The 27,112-nt window shown below is 42.1% G+C and overlaps 1 long non-coding RNA gene across 1 annotated transcript in view; it reads left to right on the forward strand.

Moving 5' to 3' along the window:
* Positions 1 to 23,713, forward strand: part of LOC132597801 (uncharacterized) — a 110,956-nt gene extending 87,243 nt beyond the window's left edge. Inside the window, exon 5 of the long non-coding RNA XR_009565143.1 lies at positions 21,767 to 23,713. This is a non-coding gene — a long non-coding RNA (uncharacterized lncRNA). The remainder of the gene's footprint in view (positions 1 to 21,766) is intronic.
* Positions 23,714 to 27,112: the final 3,399 nt, after the last annotated feature.

Here is a 27,112-nt window from a genome sequence, read left to right on the forward strand (position 1 = left end):
AAAAGTATTTGCCGCCAAAAACTTATGAGGTCTAGGGAAACTCTGGTTACAAATCAATTCAGCGCAAGCTGTCCCTCTAGCAACTCAGGGCATCAACAATGTACTCTAGGTAAATAAGCCATGTGACCCCTCTATTAGCTCTGCAGCCTCTTAAAAACAGCATGCCTGAATGCAGCATCTTTCCAATAAATCAGGAAGAATAATTACCATTATCATGATCATTCTAATGAGGAAAACAGAACAAAGGCATCAAGTAATTTACACCAACCAGACCACCCTGTATCTTCTGGGTTTGCTTATCTTAGAAATCCATTACAGGTGAAATAAATTCAGCTGAAAAGATCTTATGCTTGATTGCATAAAGTCAGTTATACGTTTTTATTTCATTTCATTTTGAGTCACTGTCAGGAAGGCCAAGAGTCGTTCTCTTTTGAGTTAAGAGGACGAAAAATGACGATGAAAATTATCCTTAGGGGCAGGGGGAAGCAAGCAGAAGTAAACTAGTCAAAAGGAGAGAAGAGTTTTTTGTGAGTCCCCTGTCTCCCGGTTTCTAGTTCCTTAAAGTACCCATAAATGCTAGAGTGAAATACAAATGTCATCTGTCTTCGTGGAAACTGAAACATTCTAGGAAGTGTAAAATTAGGAAGTTTAGCAAATCTACATCAACACCCCTCAAACTGAGAGCATGTTGCTTGATTCCTCATGACAATTATTTCCTAAAGGGGAAATTCCTATTTTTCAATCTTTCTCAAAGGCGAATAATCTAGTAATTCCCAGAAGCTAGGATCCTAGTCAACCTCTGTCTGAGTCCTGAAGAATTTCCAAGAAAAGGGATTTCTACTAGATAAGACTTCTGTTGGCTTGACCAGCCTACAAAGAGTTTCAGATTTCTTGGAATCCAAGGAGTCTTGAGGACCAACCTATGCCAAGGGCCAGCATATTTCATAAAATCTTTGTGACAGGGTTCTGAACTTTTTTCCAAATTGCAGTAATATGTGTGTTAATTAAGATTCATTTAGTCATAAGTTATAGTTGTTAGCCATGAGTTCCATGTTCAGAAACCAATAATGTATATGAAACAAAATGTCTTTAAACAGAAACACACTTAAAACTGGGTTACATATTGATCAGTTGATGAAAATATTGTGCCCAGAAACTTGCAGGAAGCTAACCTTGCATTTATCCTAGGAGCAATGGCTCAATATTCCCTAATTCAGTGTTTTTAGTACTTTATAGAACGTAACAGCCACAGATAAGGAGAATCAACTATACATACATATAAAGAAAAGAAGAAAGAAGAAAGAGAATGATTACAGGTATCCCTCCCCACTTTTTTCTACAAATTTTTATTATTTTTAATTGCCTTAGGGAAGAAAGGTTAAAAAATGGAAGAAAAGTTGTATCACCAAAGAATATATTTTAATGATTCTACTTAGAAGTAAATTTCAAGCCTTACATGTCTTACAGTTGAGAAGATTTATTTTACATCCATTTCAGTTTCCTTATGTTGATAAAGCTCTCTTTCAGGGGGCGCAAAGAACAAGATTTTCCAACCCACCACACAAAAGCCTTGAACTGACTTACTCTACAATTCATACTGAGAACATTGGGTGATTGTGACATTCCTTTGACCTTGACACACTTTGTAAAACATTTCATGAAAGACGCATCTGTGAGTTCTTTTAGTCTGTGAAACAGCCCCTTTTTCATGTCAGCTATTATTTTTTTTCAGAGGGAAATTTCATTAACACCAAACATTCTTTCAAATTAAGTAAGAACTTGTGTTAGAACAACAATTAAGATTCTTGTTGGATAATCATCCATAGTTAAGCTTACAAGGCTGACCAAGGAAGAAAAATTAAAAAGAGAGAGAGAAGAAAAGAAAGAGAGACGACATCACCCCCTCCCAGAACTCACTTTTAGCCAGACGTCAGGACCTGCAAGATTGTGAACACTCTTCTATATTTAGTTACCCGATATTTTGCGTAGCTCTGAGATTGCAAAGCAGTGTTTTTCCACAAATTCCCTACAATAATTTTTCCTAAGGAAACTCTAACCAAAGCACTCCCTATTCATTCTATTTTTCCAAGGCTACAGAGAATCACAGAGTTTCTCCTGCTACAATTAGATCCGCCCTTAGAAGGGTGGGGGAGATTGCCAAGCAGGGCAGCTCTAGTCTGGTCAAACCCAGGACTAAATTCATGATGTGTGGATGGACACTATTCAAAGATTCCCACTCCTGAGAGGAAGGGTGAGTCATAGGACTCACCCACCCCACAAAATGCAACAAATTCTGAGAACTTCCATCAGATACAACTGACACCTTTTCCTTGGACTTCCACCTTCCCAGATGGAAACCCACGACATCACCATCACTACATGCCGGGTGACATCTTTGAGCACATTTATTAGCACCACTTGCAAATCCCTCCCCCAATATACTCCAGGAACATAAATGAATAAACCGTTTCTCAGATGTAGTTTTTGATTTAGAAATCTTAAGAGTTAGATTGAGAGTATCCTCAACAGCCGGTTTTGGAATTGCAAGAACTCAAACAGGTGCTCTTAGATTCTACCTCTCCTGCATTCTGGGAAGTGTGTGCCACCGTTGAATCTGCTGTGGATAGGTTTCTTCAACACTTGCTGTCATAGCGCTCCATCATATTTCCCCGTCCATGGCTGGCTCCCAAGCCAGCCGGTCCTACCTGTCTCCCATACCCTCGCACCCTTGAACACAAGTGAAAGGAGTGTATGTCCTTTCTCTTGCTTGTGGGCACTGATGGAAGGTAGCAAAGGAACACTGATAAAGCCAATTACAGAGCTGATAGCATGAAAAAATGATAGGGCAACAGCTTCTTCCAGGAAGTATGCTATCAACCCAGTGACAAGAGCATCTTGAGCTAAGTGGGATGAAGCCATAACATGATCAGGGAGGTTCTGTGAGTGTTGAGAATGTCCGGATGGAGGAAAGCAGATGCCACAAACTGGAAACTTAGGAGCACATATAAGGATATCTAGGAGTTCCCTGATGACAAAGAGAAAATTGTAAGGAGTAGAAGACCAAAAATTTCAGGGGTGTATGTGAAGCCCTTAACTGTTGGGTTTTTTGGTTGTTATTCTTACTGTGATTTAATGAAAGTCAGAGCTCATCACTCCTCCTCTTCAGGGTGTCCATTGCATCTGGAAGAGAATCTACGCCTCTTACCAATCTCATCTCACTCCCTACACTCAAGCGAAAATGGATCCATTCTGTTCTCAGAACATGCCAAAGCCCTAAGCATCTCAGAGCTCTCCCACCTGGTCCCCTCTGCATGCTGGGGTGCCAGGCACCCCTGGGCTTTCTGCACAGCTGGTTCCTTCCTGTGCTTTAGATATGGCCACCCCTTGTCACCCTATAACACAAGCCTTTCCTACTTCAACTGCCACCTCTTACTCCCTCTAATACCGTTATTTATTCCTAACTAGCCCTTCTCGCAACCAAAAATTATTGTCTTGATTTAGCTCTTAAGTCCGAAGAGTTTGTTACTGAATCCCCATTGGCCAATACATAGTAGAAAATCAACAAATATCTCTTAAATGAATACATGATGAATGGGGACTGAAAGAAATGAATTAAATTATATTAGGCCAGTATGGCCTGGGGAAAAACAAGGGTAAAGCTGAATTCTGAAATAAAACCAAAGAGTATAAGTATTATTCAAGCAGTGTGGAATATTTAAAAAGAGGCATTGTGTGAAATCCTAGAAAACGAGACCATTGTGATACTTCCTTGTCTTTTGGCTCCAAAAGATTTCTTTAGAAACTCACAGATTACAAATTTCTTAGTTCTGAATCTGACTCATCCCCACCCAGATCTGTAGTGCTGTTTTTATGAACTTTACATGTAAACATTGAGCTAAGCAAAATTTTCACCAGCAAATATTTAATGACTTCCCCCAGTAGGTCCATCTGAGTAAAGAGGTCGCTATGAATATGAATTACTCTTCATGACTTTGCAGCTTGAACTCAACATGGTGCGTGAATGAAAGTTCCACGTAGCTCCAAGGAGTTGGCCTCACCCTTCCTCGAATGGAAAAACGTCTTAGTTATGAGAAAAGTAAAAGAAGTCTGTCCGGTAGACAGGATTTCCCCTCCACCAGTGACCATGCTTGCAAAACTTTGGAAATTCATTTCTTCTGACCATTCTTTTTTAACAAAGCAGTCTTCAGAAAATGTCCTTTTTTAAAGTCCTTTTTTTTTTTTTTTTTTTTGGGGGGGTACGCAGGCCTCTCACTGTTGTGGCCTCTCCCGTTGCAGAGCACAGGCTCCGGACGCACAGGCCCAGGGGCCGTGGCTCACAGGCCCAGTCGCTCCCTGACATGTGGGATCTTCCCGGACCGGGGCACGAACCCGTGTCCTCTGCATCGGCAGGCGGACTCTCAACCACTGCGCCACCAGGGAAGCCCTAAAGTCCATTTTTATTTTTATTTATTTTTAAGGCAAAAGGCTAAAATTTTTAGGCCTTTGTGACAGGATTCTGAAAAAAGTTCCTTGCCTTTAATTAATTTCAAAATAAATGCATTTCCAGTCAGTCCACACACGGGTGTAAAACAGACATTATTTCTACAGAAAGAAAAAGGAGGTGGCTGGCATGAACCATGCTCCTGGCTTTGTCAAAACCTAAATGCAGATGATATTCATGTAAATAATCACAAATATGTATCTCCCAAGTAAGGAAGATCTGTCTGAGACATCAGTACAGAGAAATATAGATGTGTATATACAATTGGAAACGTTCATTTCTGAGGACTTAAATAAAGACATGATTCATTTAAGTCAAAGGAATAGAGAATTTGCAAATATCACTGACTTTACTCCAGGTTCCTGAAGTTTTCATGGTAAAGTGGGTGGCTTTACTTTTTTTAAATGTACAAATGAATAATTTTTAAATTATTTATAATTTTCATACAACAGCACCCAGATACCTTATAAGCCCTAACAAATAGATATGAAGCTAGTTATAATGCACTTTTGAAAAATGTCCTGTATTTTGGAACTTTTTTTTACAATACAGGAGCTTCCCTAAGAAAGATACAAACTTTCTTGAACCCCTTAAGATGTTACTAGTCAAAGCTCACCATTTGGAATTAAAATTTCCAACTCAACAGCAAAAGCCAGCTTGTAGATTTCATCTCATTTATTGAGATTTAAGGAGCAAGGAAGAAATGATTGTTTTTGCAACTTCATCAGTTTATTTCCACAAAACGTCCATAAGAATCTTTCCCACCACATGCTCCTTTCCATTATTAGGCACCTGGCTGGGAGGTGTTTAGTTTGGCAGCTTGCCAAGTAATGTTCATTTGGGTCTTGGTGGTACTGAACTTGACAGAAAGCAAAGCACAGCGGGGAAAAGGTATTTTCAAATCAGTATTTTCACATCAAAAATACAAAACCAAAAATCTCTCTTGCAAAATGCAAAACTAGACTATGCTTCTTTGCCATTCTTCTATGATGGCAAACCCAGGTATCCTGCCTTCGCTTATACCTCCCAAAGACTGGCTGGGGAAGGAGGGTATTTCCCGTGGCCACAAAAAGGGTCCCCAACCTGGAGGACCTAAATCCTGCAAACTCACAAAGTCTGGTCTGGTAGAGCTCCAAAGCTCTGCTCTTTGCCATGCCCCATTTCCACTGCAGGTTTAATATCTGTGAACTTTGACAGATGATTTCAGATGTCTCACCTTACAATGCAGATCCTAAGGGTAGCTGTGTTGTAGACTTATTGAGCAGGTTTAGAGAGATGATCTCTGGAAAGCTAGGGCTGGCACAGTGACCACTGCATAAACACGAGTGTCATTGTTGAGAGTCTTCAGAAATAGGATCTGAGAGCACTATTAACGATACATGGGTGAATGCACTCTGGGCATCAGTTGTAAGGGAGTGAGGACAAAGGGGATGGGCAGAGAAAGGAGGTGAAGGACAGTGAAGTTGCATCAGGACCACAGATGATTCCACAGTGAGCATGGGAGCTGGGATGGCCCTCCCAAGAGGTCCCAAACTGAGGCAAGGGAGTGAGGCTGTACCTTCACATCTGACCAGTCCTCACCTGGAGGCTGTCCCCAGGGACGAAGGTAATAGCCATGGGCAGGGCTGCTCTCTCAGCCCAGAGCTGTTCCTAGAGAGAGACGTGGCTGTGAGCCAAGCCAGGCAGCAGTCCAGCAGCTGGAGGAATGCGTGCCTCAGTCCAGCAGGGGCTGTGTGTCTGGGGTCCACCCCAGCTCCACCCACAATCCACCACTGTGTGATTGGTGCACTTCCTTCATGTGATCATGTTTACTCCAACTTGGTAAATCTCCTCCTACATCCTGCAAGGCTGCTTCTCCAGGGAAAATTACCCCAGGAAAGTTAGTGGGATGGAAGACAACCTTGCTTCAGTATCTAGTCTTGGGATCTACACTGGTGCTCATTTCGCCCTTCTCTGTGCCTACCTACGTTCCCTCGACTCCTGGATGGTACCTTCTACTCCAGTAGTTTTTCCCAGACTCCCAGGCCTGGGAAAGTTGCTGCACTTGTCCATTGACTAACACAATTGGGCAGAAGACTATCAAGAAATGCCTGGAGCTGGGAGTAGAGGGAGACTGCCTGAGAAGGGGCACAAAGAATCTTTTGGGGGTGAAGAGAAGATTCTATATCTTGACTGAGGTGGTGGTTACACAGGTGTGTACATGTGTCAAAACTTTTCCAACTGCACCCTTTACAATGGGTACAAGAGAACTGATTTTTCAAAAACTGACTGCACGAAGCCTCTCTGCCACTTATTCCGGAGACAACTGGAGCTGTGGGTGGGTGACGAGGGGTTACTCTTTTCTTAGCTCCCACAGTGATCCCAGAGTTACACATCAAAGAGCTCCCCGCTCACCACAAAGTGAAAATGACAAGGCTGGCTCCTGCAATGATCGTGACTCCCCAGACTAAAGAAGTCACAAAAGGTCACAAGAACTCTCAACTCCAATATCATCATGTATTTACCCAGGAGACCTCGTGGCCATTTTGACCATGTTACGTTTTCCCACTGCTTCTTCCCATGTGGGTTCATTCACTGAGACACCCAAAGGTCAAGAGTCTTACTCAGTGTTGGTGACAGTGAGTCAATGGCCAACATTCCCCCACCACCTTGCTCCCATTCTCTCTCTTCCTTTCTTCCATATCGCAGAACATCTCGGGATACCCTAAAATTCATTTACTCAGGAAAAGTCAGCAACTACATTTTCATGAAGCAAACAACCGACAGGCTTGGGGCCCCAAGAGAGCTGCTGAAATATTTACATGTTTTGTAAATATTTAGAGTAACGTTCACCTGAAAAAAAAGGACGTATTTGCTTATTAACTCACCTTAATAAACTTGACATGGTGAAAAATGCCAGTAGGATCTCTGTGGCATCTTTATTCAAGAAGACGTGTGAATTGCATCTACTGTACAACCAACTGTGTAAATTCCAAAGTTATTAGACAGAATTGGTGATCCAAATGTCAGGAGAAATCATCTCATTCATTATGGAAGAGGTCACTTTAGTTGCCTCTAAAAGACATGCTGAGCTCTGACGGAGGTAGTTTTTTATGCTAAATTGGTAACCACACTTCGAACATATTCAGTAACTAGAGGCAAGAAACAGAATGTGCTCTAGCCCACTATTCACAATCCTAGTCTAGACGTTAAAAGGATTTCAAAAATACAGATTCCTAGGTCTCAGTATGAAGTTCCTGCTTAGTAGCGCTGGGATAAATCCCAAGAGTCTGTATCTTTTAAACGTTCCTAAGGTGATTCTAATGAATTTAACCCAGGCTTCTTAACCTTAACCCAGGTTTCTCTGTAACTTTCCTCTTCCTTAGTGTTGTGCTCAAAGAAACCCCACCATACGTTGTAGTCTACAGGAGTGGTACCCAAATGGTTTGGGTCTTTCACTCCTATCACTGAGTGCACATCCCTGATTTGGGTATATTTATTTAATTACAAACGTATGAGTGCATCGTATTTCAAAAGAACCATGTTTAAATCCAGAAAAGCTTACCCCCAAGAGTAAGCAGGTCATTCAGCTGATCTCTAGACGTGGGCATCGTCAATGAAGAGACTTAGGTATACCAGGCTTCGAGCCAATATTACAAATATGTATTTTTCTAGGACAGGACACATTGTTTTCTTGTACTGTGCATCTTTGTCATTTTGAAATGGCAGTATTTCCTAGTGAATGTCCATATTGCTGTTTAAGTGAAAAAAGCAATTTAAGTTTGAGAATTTTTAAACCTCTTCCTTTAAGAGGTTTTCCTAATATTTGTAATCAAACCATAGAATGATAAGTACAAATGTTTACTTTTTTATTACTTAGTGACATTTTCCTAAACAAGCAGGACAAGAATGAAGCAAGAGAAACCACGAAGGCATGCTTTTGTGCAATGCTGGAGAGGTCTAGATCGTTGGCCAGGCAAGGTTGCGAAGCTTCCATCGAAAAAGCCTCCTAAGTACGTGCCCTGGTGTCAGGGTTTAAGTGCCTCAGAGTGCTGCAACCAAAGCAAAAAGTTCCTACATTTGGCTGACGATGCCTGACAATGTCCTTCCCTGTGGTCAAGGTTCATCCTTAGGAGCAGGACGGAGCAGCCCCAGCTCAGCCACAGGCCGTTGATCACAGCCTTTCTCTGAGAGGTTCTCAAGATTCAGTGCAGAGTTCCCAAGCTCCACTCTAAATTCCCTTTTGCTTTTCTTCCCCTTTCTGTTACCAAAATACAAGTCCATATTAAAAATAAACAGTGCTGCCTTGCCATGAATCTCTGTTCTCCTTTAAATGGTCTGACTAGTACCAGTGGGTCAGATCTCCTACTGTTCCCCAACCCAGGACAGACCACTGGGCCCTCTCTGTCGTTCCCCTCCCTTCTGGCTGCCTGTTCCGGTTCTCTCCCCTCAAGTCTTTATCCCAATCTAATTACGATTTTTCTGGCTGCTTATCAACCCCTCTCTCCCTCTGGGCACCTCCCTGGGTCTCTCCCAGGAACTCACTTGGCCTCACTTTTCTGTTTCTTTCTGCTTCTCTCTTTTGCCATCACTCTAAGTGGCCCTCTGTTTCCCCAGATAAACACAAAACAAGCATGAAAAGTGAACCACAGGAAGAATAAACCATTTTATTAGAGCATCGTGCCATACAAACCTGGGAAAAACCCCTGCTCGTTCTGGCCCCGTCAGCATCCTCTGTCATGGGGATGCTTTCGAGCTGCCCTTAGAGACTCACTTCCTCTCCACAGTATTTGCATCCTTAATGCACTTCGAAGACAAGCTCTTGGCATCCATGCAAAAGCAATCTGTGCTGTGTGGAAGATACGGTCTCTAACCTCAGGTTGAACTAAAAAGCACTGGAAATTTTAAGAGGTTGTTTTGACCTTTCAGGGTCAGTTAGGATGAGGATGTGCCTGGCAGTAGTTAACGGCGGTTTGATTGGACTCCAATGCTGTTTCTAAGTCTCTCCTTAGAATCTAGCCAAGCTAAACACATATTCTTTTCATCTCTACTCGCAAGTCCAGCCTTCAGCCCCAGGTCTTCAGTTATTCCTCGGTTCCTCTCTGGATTCCCTCCAGTTTGTTGACAAATCCTCCAATCTCCATTCAAAATTACTTCTTAATTTCTCTCTGATAGCATCTCCCAGCGTTTCCTCAAGATCAGCGTTTTATTCTGTTTCTGCCCACACAGAGAAGAGAGCACAAAGCGGCTTGAGGCAGCTCATGGAAGGGCCTTTCCAAAAGGCAGATGGATGCTCTCCTGGAGCTGGCAGGGTTCTTTGTCTTTTCTTTTTTTTTTTCTTTTGAAAACGAGACATTTTCTTGATTTTAAAATCCATATCAATCATTGCTGAAAACTTACAAAATACAAATAGGCAGATGAATATGAAAACTCATGGGCGATCCACAAACTACAGATATTTCTGTTAATATTTTTTAGGTTTTCTTTCTTTCTTTTGAATAGACATTATTTTTTATTAAAGTATAGTTGCTGTACAATATTATATGTTACAGGTGTACAACAGAGTGATTCACAATTTTTCAAGGTTATACTCTATTGAGAGTTATCATGAAATATTGGCTATAGTCCCCATGTTGTACAATATATCCTTGTAGCTTACTGTATACATTATAGCTTCTACCTCTTAATCCCCTACCTGTATACTGCCCCTTTCTGCCTCTCTCCCCACTGGCAACACCAGTTTGTTCTCTAGATTTGTGGGTCTGCTTCTTTTTTGTTATATTCACTAGTTTGTTGTATTTTTTAGAGTCAACATATAAGTGATATTATACAGTATTTGTCGTTCTCTGTCTGAATTATTCCCTTAAGCATAATGCCTTCCAAGTCTATCCATTGCTGCAAATGGCAAAATTTAATACTTTTTTATGGCTGAGTAATATTCCATTCTCTCTCTATATACCACATCATGCATTCATCTGTTGATGGACACTTAGGTTGATTCCATATGTTGGCTATTGTAAATAAATGCTGCTATGAAATGGGGGTGCATGTATCTTTTCAAATTAGTGTTTTTTGGGTAAATACCCAGGAGTGGAATTGCTGGATCATATGGTAGTTGTAGTTTTAGTTTTTTTTAGAAACCTCCATACTGTTTTCCACAGTGGCTGCACCAATTTACATTCCCACCAACAATGTGCTAGGGTTCTCCTTTCTCCACATCCTCTCCAGCATTTGTTATTTGTGTTCTTTTTGATGATAGACTGAGAAGACCAATTTTTTAAAAATTTAATTGCATTTTAAGGACATTTTCCCATGTTGTTAACTCCCATGTTTCCATTTCATTCTTCCAACTATCACCTTATGCATGAGAATCACACTACTTTCTCTGTAATTTTTGAAAGCACAATCCAGATTGTAACTGGTAGGTAAATTCCTAAACAGTTCTCTTTCTTTTTCAACATTTTCTTGACTATTCTTTTATTTGTTTATTTTTCTAGATAAATACTAGGTTTGTTTGCTGGCATTTGGGATAGAATGTCAAGTTTGTTTCCTACTTCTCTGCGTATGTGTAAAGCAGGCCTAGTGCGTCAAAGAGCTAATTCCCTTAGGAGAGGTTCCTAACCAATGATGGACAGAAGTTAGTGGATGAATACCCCCTCTTCCCCACCCCTCGGATGGGGCAACTATTAGTGCACTCTGTACAGATTCCCGGGTAAATTCAGAGAGGTAATCTGATCATTTGGGCAGCCTTTCTTGGCTTCCTTCTTTCTGCCACTTCCCAGGCTTTACCCCTCTATTTCTGTACTCTTCCAAATAAACCACATGCACTCAAAGTCTTATCTTCAGGTCTGTTACTTTGGGAACTCAACTTCAGACATTTCCTCTCCATTCCCACTTGAGTTCAGAAATTTTTTATTTTTCACCTGAACAGTTGCAATAATATCCTAACTTTCCTCACGGCTTCAATCCCTCCTTTCAAATACTTCCTTAGATAAATATTTCTAAAATATAAATATGATCACGGTTTTCCCTGGCATAAAACTCTTTAGTGGTTCTTATTGTATGTAGGATAAAATATAAACTCTTTAGCATGGTTTATAGGGCCTTCCATGATCCCATGACCTTGCCCATGTTTGCCTTTCCATCCCTACATCCAACCTCTTCCCGCTACCACTCTGTGCCAAGGGTGTACAGTGCACCATGTCTTTCCAATCCTCTGGGAATTAACACACACCTAGTATCCTCCACTCAGCCAATGTCCAGCCATTAAATTCTCATTCATTCTCTACTTCTGCCTCAGTGAGTGGTGTTCCGTCTGCAAGTGGGTAGCAGGAAGACCTCCACGTATCTCCATCTGTGTGCTAGTCACACTGTACTCTATCTGTCACAATGGCCATCTCCCCTACTACGCTAAGAATTACTAGAGGGCAGGCACTCATCTCCTGGAGCCATGTGGCCCCAGCATCTCCCCATCACTCCACACATGGAAGGTGCTTTAAGAAAGGGTATTGTAGTAATCAATTACTGAGTGTGTGAATGTGCAAACTCCAACAGCTGTCAGAGCTGGAATTCGAGCTTGAGTTTGTCCTACCCCAAAGCTTGTGTTCTTCCAACCACAATGTGCTCTGTGAGGAGCCAGCCTGCACATGACACTGGTGCTGGGACACACAGATGCAATAGATTTGCAATGGTCATGCATTTTAAAGTGTAAGATTCTACCACCCCCCTCAGTGGTCAGGAAGAGTGTGAAAGAATCTGAAGTGCCTGACTCTTAGCAGCTTCACCAGATTTCTTTTCTCTTTTCTCTTGTGTCAGGTCACTGCAGGTCCCTGCATTTTTTGGCCCCATAAAACCCTACTTCTTCTTCTCCCTAATCAAAGTGAGAAGAAAAAGTTGTCTGGGGAGAATAGAGCCAGGAAGTAAGATCATTCTAAGAAAGACATCAGAATTGAGCAACTCTCTGGAAATGACAGGAAGTGGGGCAGGAAGTTGGGAAGGAAGCCTGGCTTACCTGCTGCCACTCTAGGCAGAGTGAGAATGGAAGGAATTCGGATTAGGATTTTCCTGGTAACTCAGGAAACATTTCCTCTGTACTTCAATCATTCCCTCGTTGACTTGCCCAGTGTTACCTGAACCAGCAATTAAAACTACTGTTGAAATTGCGTCACGAATGTGGAATTCAGACAATGCTTTACTCTCTCAGATTTTGGCAAGACTTCCTTCTTCCGCATTCCCTCTCCTAACGTTGGAAAGGGGAGCAGGAATACAGACAGTTGAGGCTTAGCTAACATTTACAGTGGTAATGAGAATATCACTGGTGCTGCCTTTAGGTCCTTCTTTGGGTGAAAGCCATCTGCTTTTTTCCTGAGCTGGTGCTCTATAAATCCAGAGACTTCCCAGTCCCTCAAGACACCTGCTTCCAAGGGGCACCAGGTGGTTCAAACCCCCTTTTCAGTAGGTTTTCTAGTTTCCTTCTTCCTTTACCAGGTGCCCCTCTCCACGTGGTAAACCTTGCTGTTGTCGTGAATGGGTCTTTAATTCTGTTGCCAAAATGGATTTAACTTGTATTTGAATATGCACAACTGTCATGGACTTGACATACAATTTAATGTTATGTTAATATTGTTATTCATCTGACATTATTTCATTACAATTATTTAAAGAGGTTACCCTCCATTGCCCCTAGATGAAAACTTGAGATGGCCCAAGAATTTTCTGCTTAGAAAATAGACATGCAGTAGATCTTAACTGATAACTATAAAAGTCTTGATTCTGAAGTCAGAATGTCCAGACCAAGAATTAATCAAAACACCAAAGTTTTCAATGTCCTCTATTTCCTCCTTAGTCTTGAGAGCTGCAGTCTCAAGGAAGATGGTAAGCACTTCTTTCTTTTCTTACTGACATTTGCCTCTCCACTGACCCTGCACTTGCTAGATGTTTTCTGATCAGGTCAGAACAGGCAGAGGATTGAATGGAAAGAAGAAATGAAAGCCTTATTGACCTTGTACCCTTGGGTCTGGCAGATGAATAAGGATTATGCTTTCCCTTGTTGACACTTTCCTCATTCTTTGGAGTTTCCACCACCAAGGACTTTATTTATGCTGATTACCTTGATCCTGAAAGAAACATTCCATTCCAAGTGGAAAACCCCTATGCATCTCATGTTAACCTTCAGCTTCCTACTGTTGGGTTCCTTCACTTTCTTATGGACGACTCCCAAGACAGCCACATGCCTGGCCTTGCACTCTCTCTGTCTCTGTCTCTCTCCCTCTCTCCCTGCTCTGCTCCATAAGAAATGAACAAGTGTCCCCTGACCCAACAAGTGCTAGGATCACCAGCAAATTTCACTCCAGCAACTTACATCTTGTCATGACAGGCTGACAGTGTTCTAGTTATCAAACTGTTATTTTTATCATATCAGGTTATGATGTTAACATACCTTTATCCTAAAATATCACTTTGTTAATCTAATGTTTTGGTTATACCCTTTTCAGAGTCTATCCTCTCAAAATAAATTCTGCTCTTCGTCTTGAAGACTATAAACTAAATCTCTAAATGAAAACTAAACTTCCAACTGACTAATTGATAATATAGCCCAGCAGGGCAGGAAGCCTTAATGATAAAGAGTCAGGACTAACTTGAACTAGAAAATGGGCTGGTTCTTCCTCTCATCTTCACAGCCCTCCCACCCCTAGCCCCGCACACTCATGCATCACACGCACATACTTCCTACAGTCACTCACTCGTCTGCTAAATGAGTCAATGAGCAACTACTGAATGGCAGGCACCGTGATGAGAGCGATAACCCAAAGATGGATCACACACAGATTCTACAGGGAGCTCACACTCTAATAGGGAAGAAAAGGCACATATAAAAACATTGGTCATGTAAGGTAGAATGTGAAACCTGTTGTAGAAATCATCTTTTGAGAGACTACGCTGTGATAATATAACCACAAGCTCTCAGTGGCTCTCATCTGTTCCTGTGTGGGGAAGTCCTTTATGGATCTGCCATGTTTTGGGTCCATAGGCTGCCAACTTTCCTGGAATCAGGCAGAAGGAGCAGCCCCTTCTGAGACATGGTCCCATGGACACACCATGTGGACGCCTGTAAAGCTTCTGCACAGAAGTGACATGTCACTCTGAGGCAGGAGATAGATGGGCCCCAGGCTGAGCCTCTGGTGTCTGTCCCCTGTGGACAGATGCTCCAAGATGAAGATAATAGCAGGAGGATAACAGGAGAGGCTGGGCCCTGCCCAGATAAAAGATAGAGACCACATAGTCCTCATTGTTGAGGTCAAGGAGACCTTCCCGACTACATATGCACAGCAATGCTCCTTGGAGGTCAAAAGGGAATGATGTCAACCTACCCGTAGACCTCTTTGCAGGAATCCATCTTGGCTAAGAGATGTGCGTGCACACGTGGGAGGATGCTGAGATAAACCAAATACGGACTCAGAACCAGGCCAAGCAAGATGATTGGCCAGAGGAAACCCAGAAGAAATGCCCCATATAAGTGATTCAAACTAGCACAAGGGCGCAACTCTCTCTCTCTGAGCTGGCCCATGTGCGCCTGTTCACACGTACTTTTTCCTCCTAATAAACACTTTACTTGTTTCCCTACTTTCCGTTTCTTTGTGGGAATTCATTTCTACAAAGTCAACGGGCCAGGGACCTTGTCACTGGCCACTGGTCCCTGGTGGTCTAATAGCTAGGATTCAGCACTCTCACTGCCATGGCCTGGCTTCAATCTTTGGCCGGGAACCAAAATCCTGCTTCAAGCCGCTGCAGGCCAAGACCTCCTGAGATCAACTCCCTCTCACATTCCAAGGGTCTGAGGAAGTCACCAGCCATATCTCATGTCAATGGGGCACCAGGGAGGGGACACAGGGATGGGTGCAGTTGTGAGAGCAGCGAATATGTGTGAAATAGAACACAACCTATCACACATATCGTGGGAGAGGGTCAGATGAAGTGCTTTGGGAATCTGGAAACCTGAAGAACATCTTTACCGGAAGGAAAGAAGGGAGACTTCCTGAAGGAGGTGATGCCCAGCTGGGTTTTGAAACACTAGCAGTGGGGATGAGAATGGGGAAGGAATGGGTGAACCTGGAGCCATAGAGGCAAAGTCCTGAGCACCAGTCTGCTGATGCAGCAAAGGAGCGGGTGGGGTATGGGTGTAACAGGAATACAACTGAGATGTGATGGTGCGAGGTCTTAAATTCCAGCTGAGATGTCAGGACTGCACTGCAGAAGCAATGGGTGGCGAGTCAGAGTCAGGGAAGACAGTGATGTTTCACAAGCCGGGGGATGACATGGGTCGAGCCATGCAGCAGCAGGTAGATTAATCTAGTCTGACACAGAGCTTCCAGGAAGGTACATGGATTTAAGAGGCTTGGTTCTCTCTCTCTCTCTCTCTCTCTCTCTCTCTCTCTCTCTCTCTCTCTCTCTCCCCCCTGTTTCTTCTCTCTCTCTCTCTCCCCCCCCCTTTCTTACACCTGCTTACTTCCTAAGACCAGTTCAAATATTCTTTCATTTGTCCTTGAAGACTGACCCTCTCAAGAAAAATTATGTGATCTTTTTCTCTATAGCCATAGTCCTTTTACATTTATAGTTTATCCTAAGTTGTGTGCACCTGGTTTTTGCAGAAACATGAGTTCTCAAAGACAGAAGTCTGGCCTTTCTTCGTTTTCCAATCTTCCATTCCAGCCCTGGGCTGTATGCAGATTTGTTTGTCAAAAGTACAGTTTGGCTGAGAAAAGCTATAGAGGCCCAATTTGAAGATTATTGCAACAGTCTATTAATACAGTGAAAACTGGAATAAAAGAGTCCAATGAGAAACATGGATTCGAATTTATGTATGTTTGTATGTATGCTTCCTTTGCTTCCAGTAAGTTCTGAGGAGATTTATTTATATTTTCATACCCTGCCCTTTGTGTTCCCATGTAACACTGTCTGAATGAAATCAGACCCTTACCTAAGTCTGAACACACATGCTTAATTTGACATGAACTGAAAAATCCTGTGGAAACAAAATGCTTGGGTGAAAAGAAGCCTGCTTTTCACGTCAAGTCTTGTGCAATCACTATAGAAGATGGTCAAGGGGGAAACTCAAATAGGGAAGTTCCAAATCCTGAAACCCACTTTAATATTCACAAGGTCAAGTCACCAAAAATATTTTCTTGCCTGAACTTGTCAGTTGTCAGAGATTTGCACATTAATGATATCTCTCCAAGGCCTTCTGGATTTTGCAGTTTTCTGCTTCATGAGAACTGGAAACTTATCTCAGGGAAAGCCTGAGTGCTGAGATTCAAGGGGAGAAAATTAGTCTGGACTCCTTGGAAAAGACACCAGAGGTGACCTCATCTCTCAACATTCTCTCTCTGAAGGAAATAACAGGAATGGTGTAGATGACACAAATCCAAGTCCTATATTTGGGCACAAATGAGGATTACTAAGGGAATACAAATCTCACTGGTCCAGTGCAGAGGATGGTCTGCATAATCGTTGCCAAACACCCATGAGTTTGTATGAGCAAGTGTGTTCATTTCCCTGCCGAAACAAATTACCACAAATTGGATGGTTTAAAACCATAGAAATGCATTATTTCATGGTTCTGGAGACTTAAATCTGAAATCGAGGAGTGTGCAAGGCCATGCTCTCTCTGAAGACTTTAGGCGAGGAATCTTTCTTGCACTGCTTGGTGGTTGCCAGCCATCCTTGTCATTCATTCCTTGGCTTATGGCATCATAACTCCAATCTCTGCCTCCACCTTCACATGTGCAATCCTCCTTCTGTGTCTCTGTCTTCTCTTCTTATGCGGACAGAGTCATATTGGATTTAGGTCCAAAACTAATGCAGTATGACCTCATCTTAACTTGACATCTGCAAAGACACTATTTCCAAATAAGATCTTGAGTGGAAGACACCCTTCAACCCGGTACAGTGGGTATATGAAGGACCAACTAACGTACAGAGAGGTGAATTTGGGCTCTTTGTTCCCCAACATACCTGCAAGCCAACCTCATAAAAGGCCAGCACACAAAGGGCTGGAGATCTGAAGTCGGGTGGCCATGTTGACACAGCCCAAGACAAGTAAAAGTAACTAAATGCATATTTTCAACCAACAATTGTAGAATTCATTCCAGCTCTCTTTGTGTATCAATGAATTTATGCCCTGTTTTATTCAAAAAAGATTTGAAGTAGTCAAGTCAGAGATATTAGAAGGATTTTAACATTCCTCAAGGAAACCAGCATTCGCTGAATACATACTGTGTGCCAGGCACGATTCTAGATGCCTTGCACACGTTATCTCATGGAACTCCCATATTGCTCATGACAAATTAAGAATTATTTTCCCCATAATACAGGTAAAGAAACTGAGACTGAACAAAGGCCTTCTTATTTTCAACGTTAGCCCCACAAATGTTGAATTATTCTTTGTATTCAAGTGGAAGTAAACATAAAACTCTATTTTTTTAAAGTCATTGAGGGCTTCCCTGGTGGCGCAGTGGTTGAGAGTCGGCCTGCTTATGCGGGGAACACGGGTTCGTGCCCCGGTCCAGGAAGATCCCACATGCTGCAGAGCGGCTGGGCCCGTGAGCCATGGCTGCTAAGCCTGCATGTCCGGAGCCTGTGCTCCACAACAGGAGAAGCCACAACAGTGAGCGGCCTGCGTACAGCAAAAAAAACAAAAGTCATTGATAACATTTTATGAAAAATATTTTACTTGAATTGACATTTTCAAAGGATGATGGATCCTGATATTCATATTGTTATTTAGGTCACACATTATTTAGGGCATAAATTCTGTTACTCTTCTTCCTAACCTCTGTGAGATCTCAGTACAAAGAGAGTACAGACAGCACTTGATGGTGGAATTGTAAATAATTTTTATAAGTCCTTAAATCAGAATTCATACATTAACCCCAATCAAACTGGAGAAGACTATTGGCAGCGGGGGAATAAATTAGGAATTTGGGATTAACATATACACACTACTATGTATAAAAAAACCCAACAGGGCCTACTGTATAGCACAGGGAAGTATACTCAATATCTTGTAATAAGCTATAAGGGAAAAGAATCTGAAAAAGAATATATATATATATATATATATGAATGAATCACTTTACTGTATATGGGAAACTAACGCAACATTGTAAATCAACTATATTTCAATAAAAAATAAAATTAAAAGAATATGGGAAGTCATGAAATCCAATTCTGCTCTGAAATCTGCCATATAACGGTTATGCCATTTTGAAAAATTCATTCTCTAAGTCCTTATCTCTCTCATTTGTGAAACCAGCATTGTGCAGCTATATCTTGAAAGATCCTTTCACCTTATGGTTATAAGATAGTTTTTTTTAAAGATAGTTTTACAATAGATTTTTTTTTTTTTTTTTTTTGCGGTACGCGGGCCTCTCACTGTTGTGGCCTCTCCCGTTGCGGAGCACAGGCTCCGGACGCGCAGGCTCAGCGGCCATGGCTCACGGGCCCAGCCGCTCCGCAGCATGTGGGATCTTCCCGGACCGGGGCACGAACCCGTGTCCCCTGCATCGGCAGGCGGACTCTCAACCATTGAGCCACCAGGGAAGCCCTACAATAAATATTTTTGAACCATAATATATTTCTTGACCTTCTGTGCAAAAAGTTGTAATTGGTGAGGAACACATTTTAAAGCATTTTAAATTCAAATTCTCATTTGACCACAGAGATCACTTTCTTTCAGACCCAGGTTAATTTGTGGAAGTGTGTGGTCCCATATTGAGAATAGATGAAATATTATTTTACATTATATTATATTATATTATATTGCCTCAATGCTCTCTACCACTAACACATACCTTTATCCTTAATGCTTATTCCCTTAAGAATATCGTCTTCCTAGATATTTAAAATTTTGAAGCTGTGTCCACCTAAGGAGAAGGTGTTTGCTTAAGTCTATGTTTTGCTTCTTATGGGTAAAGTTATTCCCTAGGACTGCCTCTAAGATCTCCTCCCCTTGGGGGAAAACCTTGGATCCATGTGTTTGGCCGATGATTAAAGCAAGCTCTGTTTACAGGTTTTTCTCTTGACCCAGTAAAGTCAGAGAGAAGAGAAAGAATACGTTACTTCTCTGATTTTTCAACCCTAAGAACGTGGACATGATGACTCCCAAGGATGAACACTTTGGAGTCCTGTTAGCAAACACAACAGAAAAGCCTTTAACAAGGCTGTCTTTTATTTGCAGCCCTTGAATAGATCGGCTTTTTAGATGGAGGATAAGATTTTTTACAAGGACTGAGGTTGCTAGGAGTAAACGTTACCTAGGGAGGCTGGGAAGCCAATGTGACTGATGAGCAGATGCGTGGATTCTCTTGTCTTATAGTCAGGGAGCCTTTTAGAGTCTCTGCATTCTCTCATTACCAACCCTTGAATCTGAGCCTTCAGTATCACTGGCCACCTGGAAGTCCCAGCAAAAATTTATCACGTTTAAAACGCATGGATTGAAGTCATTCAAAACAGACTATTAATTTTCTATCATCAAATTTTTAGTGGTTCTCATTAATTTTATAAAAATATAAATGTATGGGGCTTCCCTGGTGGCACAGTGGTTGAGAGTCCGCCTGCCGATGCAGGGGACGCGGGTTCGTGCCCCGGTCCGGGAAGATCCCACATGCCGCGGAGCGGCTGGGCCCGTAAGCCATGGCCGCTGAGCCTGCGCGTCCGGAGCCTGTGCTCTGCAACAGGAGAGGCCACAACAGTGAGAGGCCCGTGTACTGCAAAAAAAAAAAAAAAAAAAAGTATATATATATATATATATATATATATATATATATATATTATGGCTCTATCTAATTATCTAATAATGATGTGCTAGCTTCATGTGCATATACATTTGGGGAAGTATACTGATTGATCCAATAAGTCAACAGTTGGTTTTGACTGAAAAGTAAATAATTAAAAGAGAAAAACTAACTGATCTGTATTGAACCAGGCTTCTCAAGCACTGGGGCGTGCTTGTCACTAAGAAAAGTCCAACAATTACAAGCATTTGGACTGGGAGGGAATTTGAAGACTCAAATTGTGCTATACTGAGGCTTGTTCTTAATGGACAGTGTGAATCAGTTACAGAAATAGTTTCATCATATTAGGAACCCAAAGTCTCAGGAGAAGCCATGAACAGATTATATACAGAAGGCAATAGCAACTTTTTAATGTTAAATCTGAAGGTGATAATAATATAGTCAATTCTACAGACAAATCATCAATTATACGAATAACATAATTTTTTAAACCAAAGAACATAGGGAAGCCACGATCTCCATATTGAAGAAAAGAAGAAAAGGAACAAACCAGAGATTAGTCAGCCGGAAGGGTGGTCACTTGCGGAAGGATTAGTTTAGAATAGTACCTCTAGATACCATCTGGGCATCTGCTCGGCTGTATTTCATGTTGTGTGATTTGCCCCATCCACCTATAGCCTTGGTGTACGTTCAGGCCACTCAGGATGGCTGTTCTCTTGCTCTCTGTACATCCCCTGCTGGACCAGTCCCTGCCTCACCCACACCCTACTCACGTGACTGACCTTCCCTCTTATGAATAGAGCCTAATCAGTAAATGTCTACAGACTTGCCCCTGGCCCAGCTAGTGATCCTTCTAAACCTTAGATCAGAACTAGTGCTACTATGATTGTTTATCAAAGGGGTTTGTCCCTCTGCTGGTTTCCCTGGTAACTGATGAGCCAACCTGGCATAAATGCCCTCTGTACCTGGTAACTTCTCCCTCCCCCAGGTAGCGAAGACGGATGCCACGTCCTGCCCAATGTCTGCCACACAGGTGGGGCATCCCTCCAGGGCCTTGCTTCACACATGTAAGATCCCCATATGAATTAAACCATTGACGTCTCTGTCGCCGTCACTGGGCTCTTTCTTCTGTCTTGAGGCTGGGCAACTACAGGGCTTGCAGGCCTGCAGGGTTCAGCCCAACACCTGGGCTCCTAGCAGCTTCCTTACACTGTCCCTTTGGCCACATCTTAAGGAGCTGCATTTTCAACTTTTCCTTGAATTTCAAGGGAGGCCTGGTATCTTTCCAATACACTTATTTTTAAAAGAGCTCACTAGAATTGATTTCGAACACTTTTGATCAAAAGAAATGTGACAGGAGAGTCAGCTCTAAGCCTGGATCCGTTTCAGGAAGGGTAAGGTCGGCTATGATGCTGCACATGGTCATGGGTGGGAGCGTCCTTTGGCCACTGTGACAGGCAGCTCACTCACCATGCTGGCCCTTTCCTTCCCGTAGGAGAAAGTCACTCTGGACAGCTTACTACTCCCAGAGAGGACTCATCAGTTGTGACACCTGTTTCTTGAAGCTGTCCTAGAATCAACAAAGTGAGAGTGAGACCACACGTTACCCTTTGCTAAGCATGAGCGCTGAATCCCAGTCAATGTCACCGGGCTCAGTCTCCTTCACCCTTGCTACTCACTTCCTGTTGTGGAAACCACATCATATGGGTAATGGGCAATTGAGCTCAGTACCACTTGGAATTCATTTGGAATTTACGGCTTCCCCCAACTCCTGTTTTCTGGATTCAGGCTCAATTTATGGCTTGGAACACAGTGTTTCCTACAGGAAAAACTTTGAAATGTGCAGAAGTAAAAAGGGCTCTTGGAGAATATTAAATATCTCTTACAAAACACCATGCTGATGAGTAAATGAGAGTGTAAATGAATCCAGATAAAAAGTATTGTGTTTCCATTGAAATACTCAGGGGCTTAAGAGTTAAGGGGGAAAGTTTTGTAGGGAAATGTGTTTTAGGTTATGCTAAATGTAAAACGTGTGCAAAAGCGCTTGAGATGTTTTTCCTAGATTAAGATGCCGTCACATTACTCCTTCTCAGTAATTAGTAAATGGGACAAGTAAAATTTATGTGTAAATTCAACGCAGTTCATGAGCATGAATAATGATCTCAAACTCCAAGCTGCAATTAAGCACAGAATATTTGCAGAATTGCCTTGGAGTAAATTCCAGACTCTAAAGAAGTTGTGAATTAGGCCATGAAGAAAGAGACGAAGGCACTGACTTGTGGATTTCAATTTTATTTTTAAGGTGGCTTTCAAATTGTTTTGAATTTAGTCATTTCAGGAATGTTCATGGGAGAATAAAACTGAATAAGCTACCGAAAGTGGGGACACACGGCACATTTTTATCCTCTATAAGCCCAGAAGGGGACAAAAGCAATTGGACTTCGGCACAGTGCAAGGAAGCATCAGATGGTGGGGGGGGTGACTCTTGCAAACCTACGATCCACTGTGCCACCTCCTTGCACCCTCTTTTTACGAAAGACCCACGTTAGTACGTGCTTTCACTAACCGAAAGAAATCGGAAGAGGATGTTTCACTTCTACGAAAAAAGGCAAAAAGCAAAAATAGCATCAGGGTTTGTTCTGTATCTAGTCACTATAGAGGCAGCAGACGCTCTGAGCAGTGAGAGCGGCCCTGTCAGGCTCCTCCCCCCGGGAACTACACTCAGCATCTCAGCATCAAGCCACCATCACCTTGACAAGTGTCTGTAAGCATCCATGCTTTATCTCAATTTATTTTGTGCAGCCCTTAGCAAGATGTGTCCTAAAGTAATTGCTTCTTCCCTTTATCATTTCGGCTTACGGAAGGTTTCACAGGAACACTCTACTTTCGGATACCGGGGGGGAACCTGAATAGCACACTCTCTGATGTCTTGTTTCCTCTTTTATGTTATTAACGTGAGCACTTCTGCCCAGTGTATGTAAGGCATCATGGGTAGTTATCACTTTCTCTTAAAGTAAGGTCCACTGAAATCTCTGTAGCAGACGCTGTGATATCCACTACAGAGATCCGGCATTGAGCAATACATCGTCTGTCCCCCAGAAGATGATGATATCAGAGAACGGAGATGACACCTGATAAACCAGTCCAGCTTTGAGGATACCGAACTAGAGAGACAAAGCTACACGAGGGTCTGGAAGAGGGTATGAAGAAACATTGATCTCTTCCTCTTCTTTAATGAAGCATCTATAAGAAATTTACATTTCTATTTTCCTCATTTTCCGAATTCCTCATTTCTCTGCCGCTGAAATAACATCTGTCAACCATTCACTGCCATATTCTCTCTGAAGGCCTTTTGCCTCTACGCTTCCCGGGGTCCCAATCAAAGTTTCTTGGCGATAATGTAAATTTCCTGTGTTATCCTTCCGTGAATCCCCATCTCTTGTTTGCACATCGTAATATGTAATAATTGTTTGTTATGCTTTCAAATAAACAAAGGGCTATTGTGAAACATTCATTAAGTTTCGTAAATTGTTTTATTACATTAAATGCATAGTCTTCAATATAATAAATTCACGTTTCAAGAAGACAATTGGGTAGAATTCTCTAAAGGAAAGATAGAAAAGTTTTGCCCATGTGGAGTGAACTCAATTCTTGTGGGAATCTAAACAGAATTGTGCATGCTTTTATTTGGTTGGTAAGGATAATCCCAACTCAAATTTTCAGCAAAACAGGGTATTCCTCCTGGGAAGACAAACTTTAAATGAAAATTGTACCCCTCACATTTTCATTACGGCAGACACCAACTTTGAACATAATTTGCTTGTAATGTTTCCAAGCAAAACACAATTCTGTGGAGGAATTGCAAAGTGAAGAGGAGGTCCCTGTGAAGTTTTCTGAGGAGCAAAGACTTCACAGTGGGACCATTTTGCTTCAAGTTCTTATTCTAAACATAATCTACTTATTTAGTCAGAGGGGTGGGTAAGGTCAAAACCAGACCAATTTTAGCCTAATACCATCAGCGAGAAGAAAAAGCTACTGGGATCCTGTGGGTGGGCTTCCAAATTGCCTTTTCAAATGGTTTCCCTGACAAATGGCTGGAGTCCAAGTGAGTATGCGGAGGAGGTATCAAAATAGTACTTTCAAAAGCTCCCAAATGGGGCCTATTTATGGGGCATTCTGAAATGTTGTAGCTACACCAATCACAAAGAGACCATGATTTCAAGAGCTGGCATGAAAATAGAATTTTAGGAGCTAAGAAATGAATTTTAGGAGCTAAGAAAAGGGCAATGAGGTAGAAGCTACTTCTCCCGAGGCAGAAGGTACTTTCCAACGTGGCACTGCTGGTTACGCATCATTAGAAAGCAATCCCTTCGAAGTGGAAAAAGTGGAGAGATGCCACTTCCTGGAAACTGGGCAACTTCTTTGAGCTTATCTTTCAGTTGGTCATGTCTAGGAACAAGCCATATCTTTATTTTTCATAATTCCTTAGAGAATGATCACTACTGAATACGTCTGCAATGCATCATTTCTTTCTTCCATTATCCGTTTCATTCAACTCTCATTGAGCATCTGTACATGCCCAACATTGTGAAGGATAATGGGGATGCAAAGATAATTAAGATATAGTCCTTGATGTCAACGAGCTTACTGTCTCATAGAGTAAACAGATGTCCCTAAGGTGACTATCTCGAAAGATGAGATGCTAAACAGTGTTTCTCCACCTTGGCATTATTAATATCTTGCATCAGATATTTCTTCGTTGTAGAGGACTGTCCTGTGTAGCATGGAAGGTTCACCAATATCCCTAACTTCCACCCAGTAGATGCCAGTAGTGTCCCCCCAGTGTACTGACCAAAAGTGCCTCCAGATGTTATCAACTGTTCCTGGGAGGCAAAATCACACCTGGTTGTGAACCACTGAACCAAAAGCACATTCAAGGAATTGTGGACCCACAGAGAATAGACTCCTTATTCCATCCTGGGGGGTCAGAGGAAATGACATTGGAGCTGAATTTTGGAATTCATTCAATAAAAATATTGAACACCAACACTAGACGCTAAGTGTTTGGTTATGCATGAAGGATAATAGGAGTTTCCAAATGGAGGGAAGCGTGTGTCCATGGACCAGCACAATGAGAATGGCGCACTGCAAAGCATTTGATATCTGTGACCTGTGGTATGTGGGATGGGCAGCAGAGAAAAGAAACCAGGGCATGAAAGATGACCTATTGCAAGAAAAGCCTTGGGCCTCATGCCAAGGGGTTTAGGTGTCTGGAATTACCCTCTGAGTGTTGAGAGGCTACTGAAAGATTTTAAGCAAGAGGTTTTTTTATGCACGATTCACATTGTGTGTACAGTTGGCAAAACAGCCTATCGAAAAGTCAAACATCCTGTCAACTACTGTCTTCCCCACACAAATGACCATTATGTTTGTGCCTCTCTCAATGAATCTCTCAGATGAAGGCTCAGCACGAGGTTCCCAGAGTTTACAGCTCCTGGAGGAAAATTCATTTCTGCCCCTTCCTCTAAAAGTCCTGCCTTTACACTAGCCGTGAGATGAACGATCATCGCTAAAAGCGCTAGAAGCACTGCCACCCGAGCTGGAAAAGAAGGAAAGAGATGGAGGAAAAACCCAAATGGATAAAGGGATTTGTAGAGCTCTGTTTTCCTGATGTTCTGATATCTAACTTCCAGCATATACGTTTTGTTCTTTTTGAGAAAGAAACTCTGCTGTTTGGATCTAGGTGGTTTGTGGCAGCCTGCCAGGCTCCCAGATTAAGTGAAAGTCATTACAAAATGTTTTACACACATGGGAAGCACAGGATTGTTTGGTGTTAGTTTGGCCCTCCAACATTAATTCTAATTATCTCAAAATGCAAACACGCTCACATTTCCAGCAGATGACATTATTTTCTCCTTGACATCAGACATAAAAGAAAGAAAAATAAACACAGAACGGTGACAGCATTAAGCTGGTAGTCATTTTTCTTTAATATTTCAAATTCAATTCCAGACCAGATTCTCTGTTTTGTCCTAGAGATTAGGGTAGGGAGATTGCCGTTTTGGTCTGATGAAAGCCTTTCCTTTCCAGTTAGCTTAATTAAGGGAAAAAGGGAGGGAGCCAGGAGGAAAACAGTCTGGTTTAGATCAGGGTTAGAGTTTTCATTTTTTGCAAACACGCCACAGATTTTTGCTGTTTTATGTTTTCAATGTTTTTCTGGATCTTGGTAGGAAATCCAGTTCTGTTTTCTAAATGAACTAACCCCATGGGTCCAGTGACTTGGCACTTTTGGTAAATTTGTGGCATTTCTGATGACAGCGGACCAGAGTCAGAAAGAGTCCGTAGGTTCCAACATGGTCTCATAAACCTGGGTGACGATGGTTAATCACCATGGCAAACTGATCGACATGGGCATCCTTGCCCTCAAAGTCTATAAATACCACCAGTGATTCAGAATTAGACCACTGATCAAAACACTCTTACACCATTTTAAAACATCACTTGATGCGTGAATTCTACCTGCTGTGGAAACAATGCTATAGTCAGTTCATAACCTGCGTTTCAAAAATTTCAGCTTAATGCTGGGTCTCATTGCATCTTCATTGTTATATAATATGTTGTTTACTATCTATGATATAAAGCATGCTATATGTGTTCGGCTCTATACTTAGGGTAACCAGCTCCTCCTGATTTGTCTGAGACTTTTCAGATTTGCCTAAGACTTTCCTGGTTTCAGCACTGAAAGCCCCTCATCTGGGAAATCCTTCAGTCCCTGGCAAACCAGGATAGCGGTAGCCTTATTATACATTACATTGCAAATTATAATTTGTGGGGAAAAGAT

Source organism: Globicephala melas, chromosome 9 (genome assembly GCF_963455315.2).
Source record: "Globicephala melas chromosome 9, mGloMel1.2, whole genome shotgun sequence".
NCBI lineage: Eukaryota > Metazoa > Chordata > Mammalia > Artiodactyla > Delphinidae > Globicephala > Globicephala melas.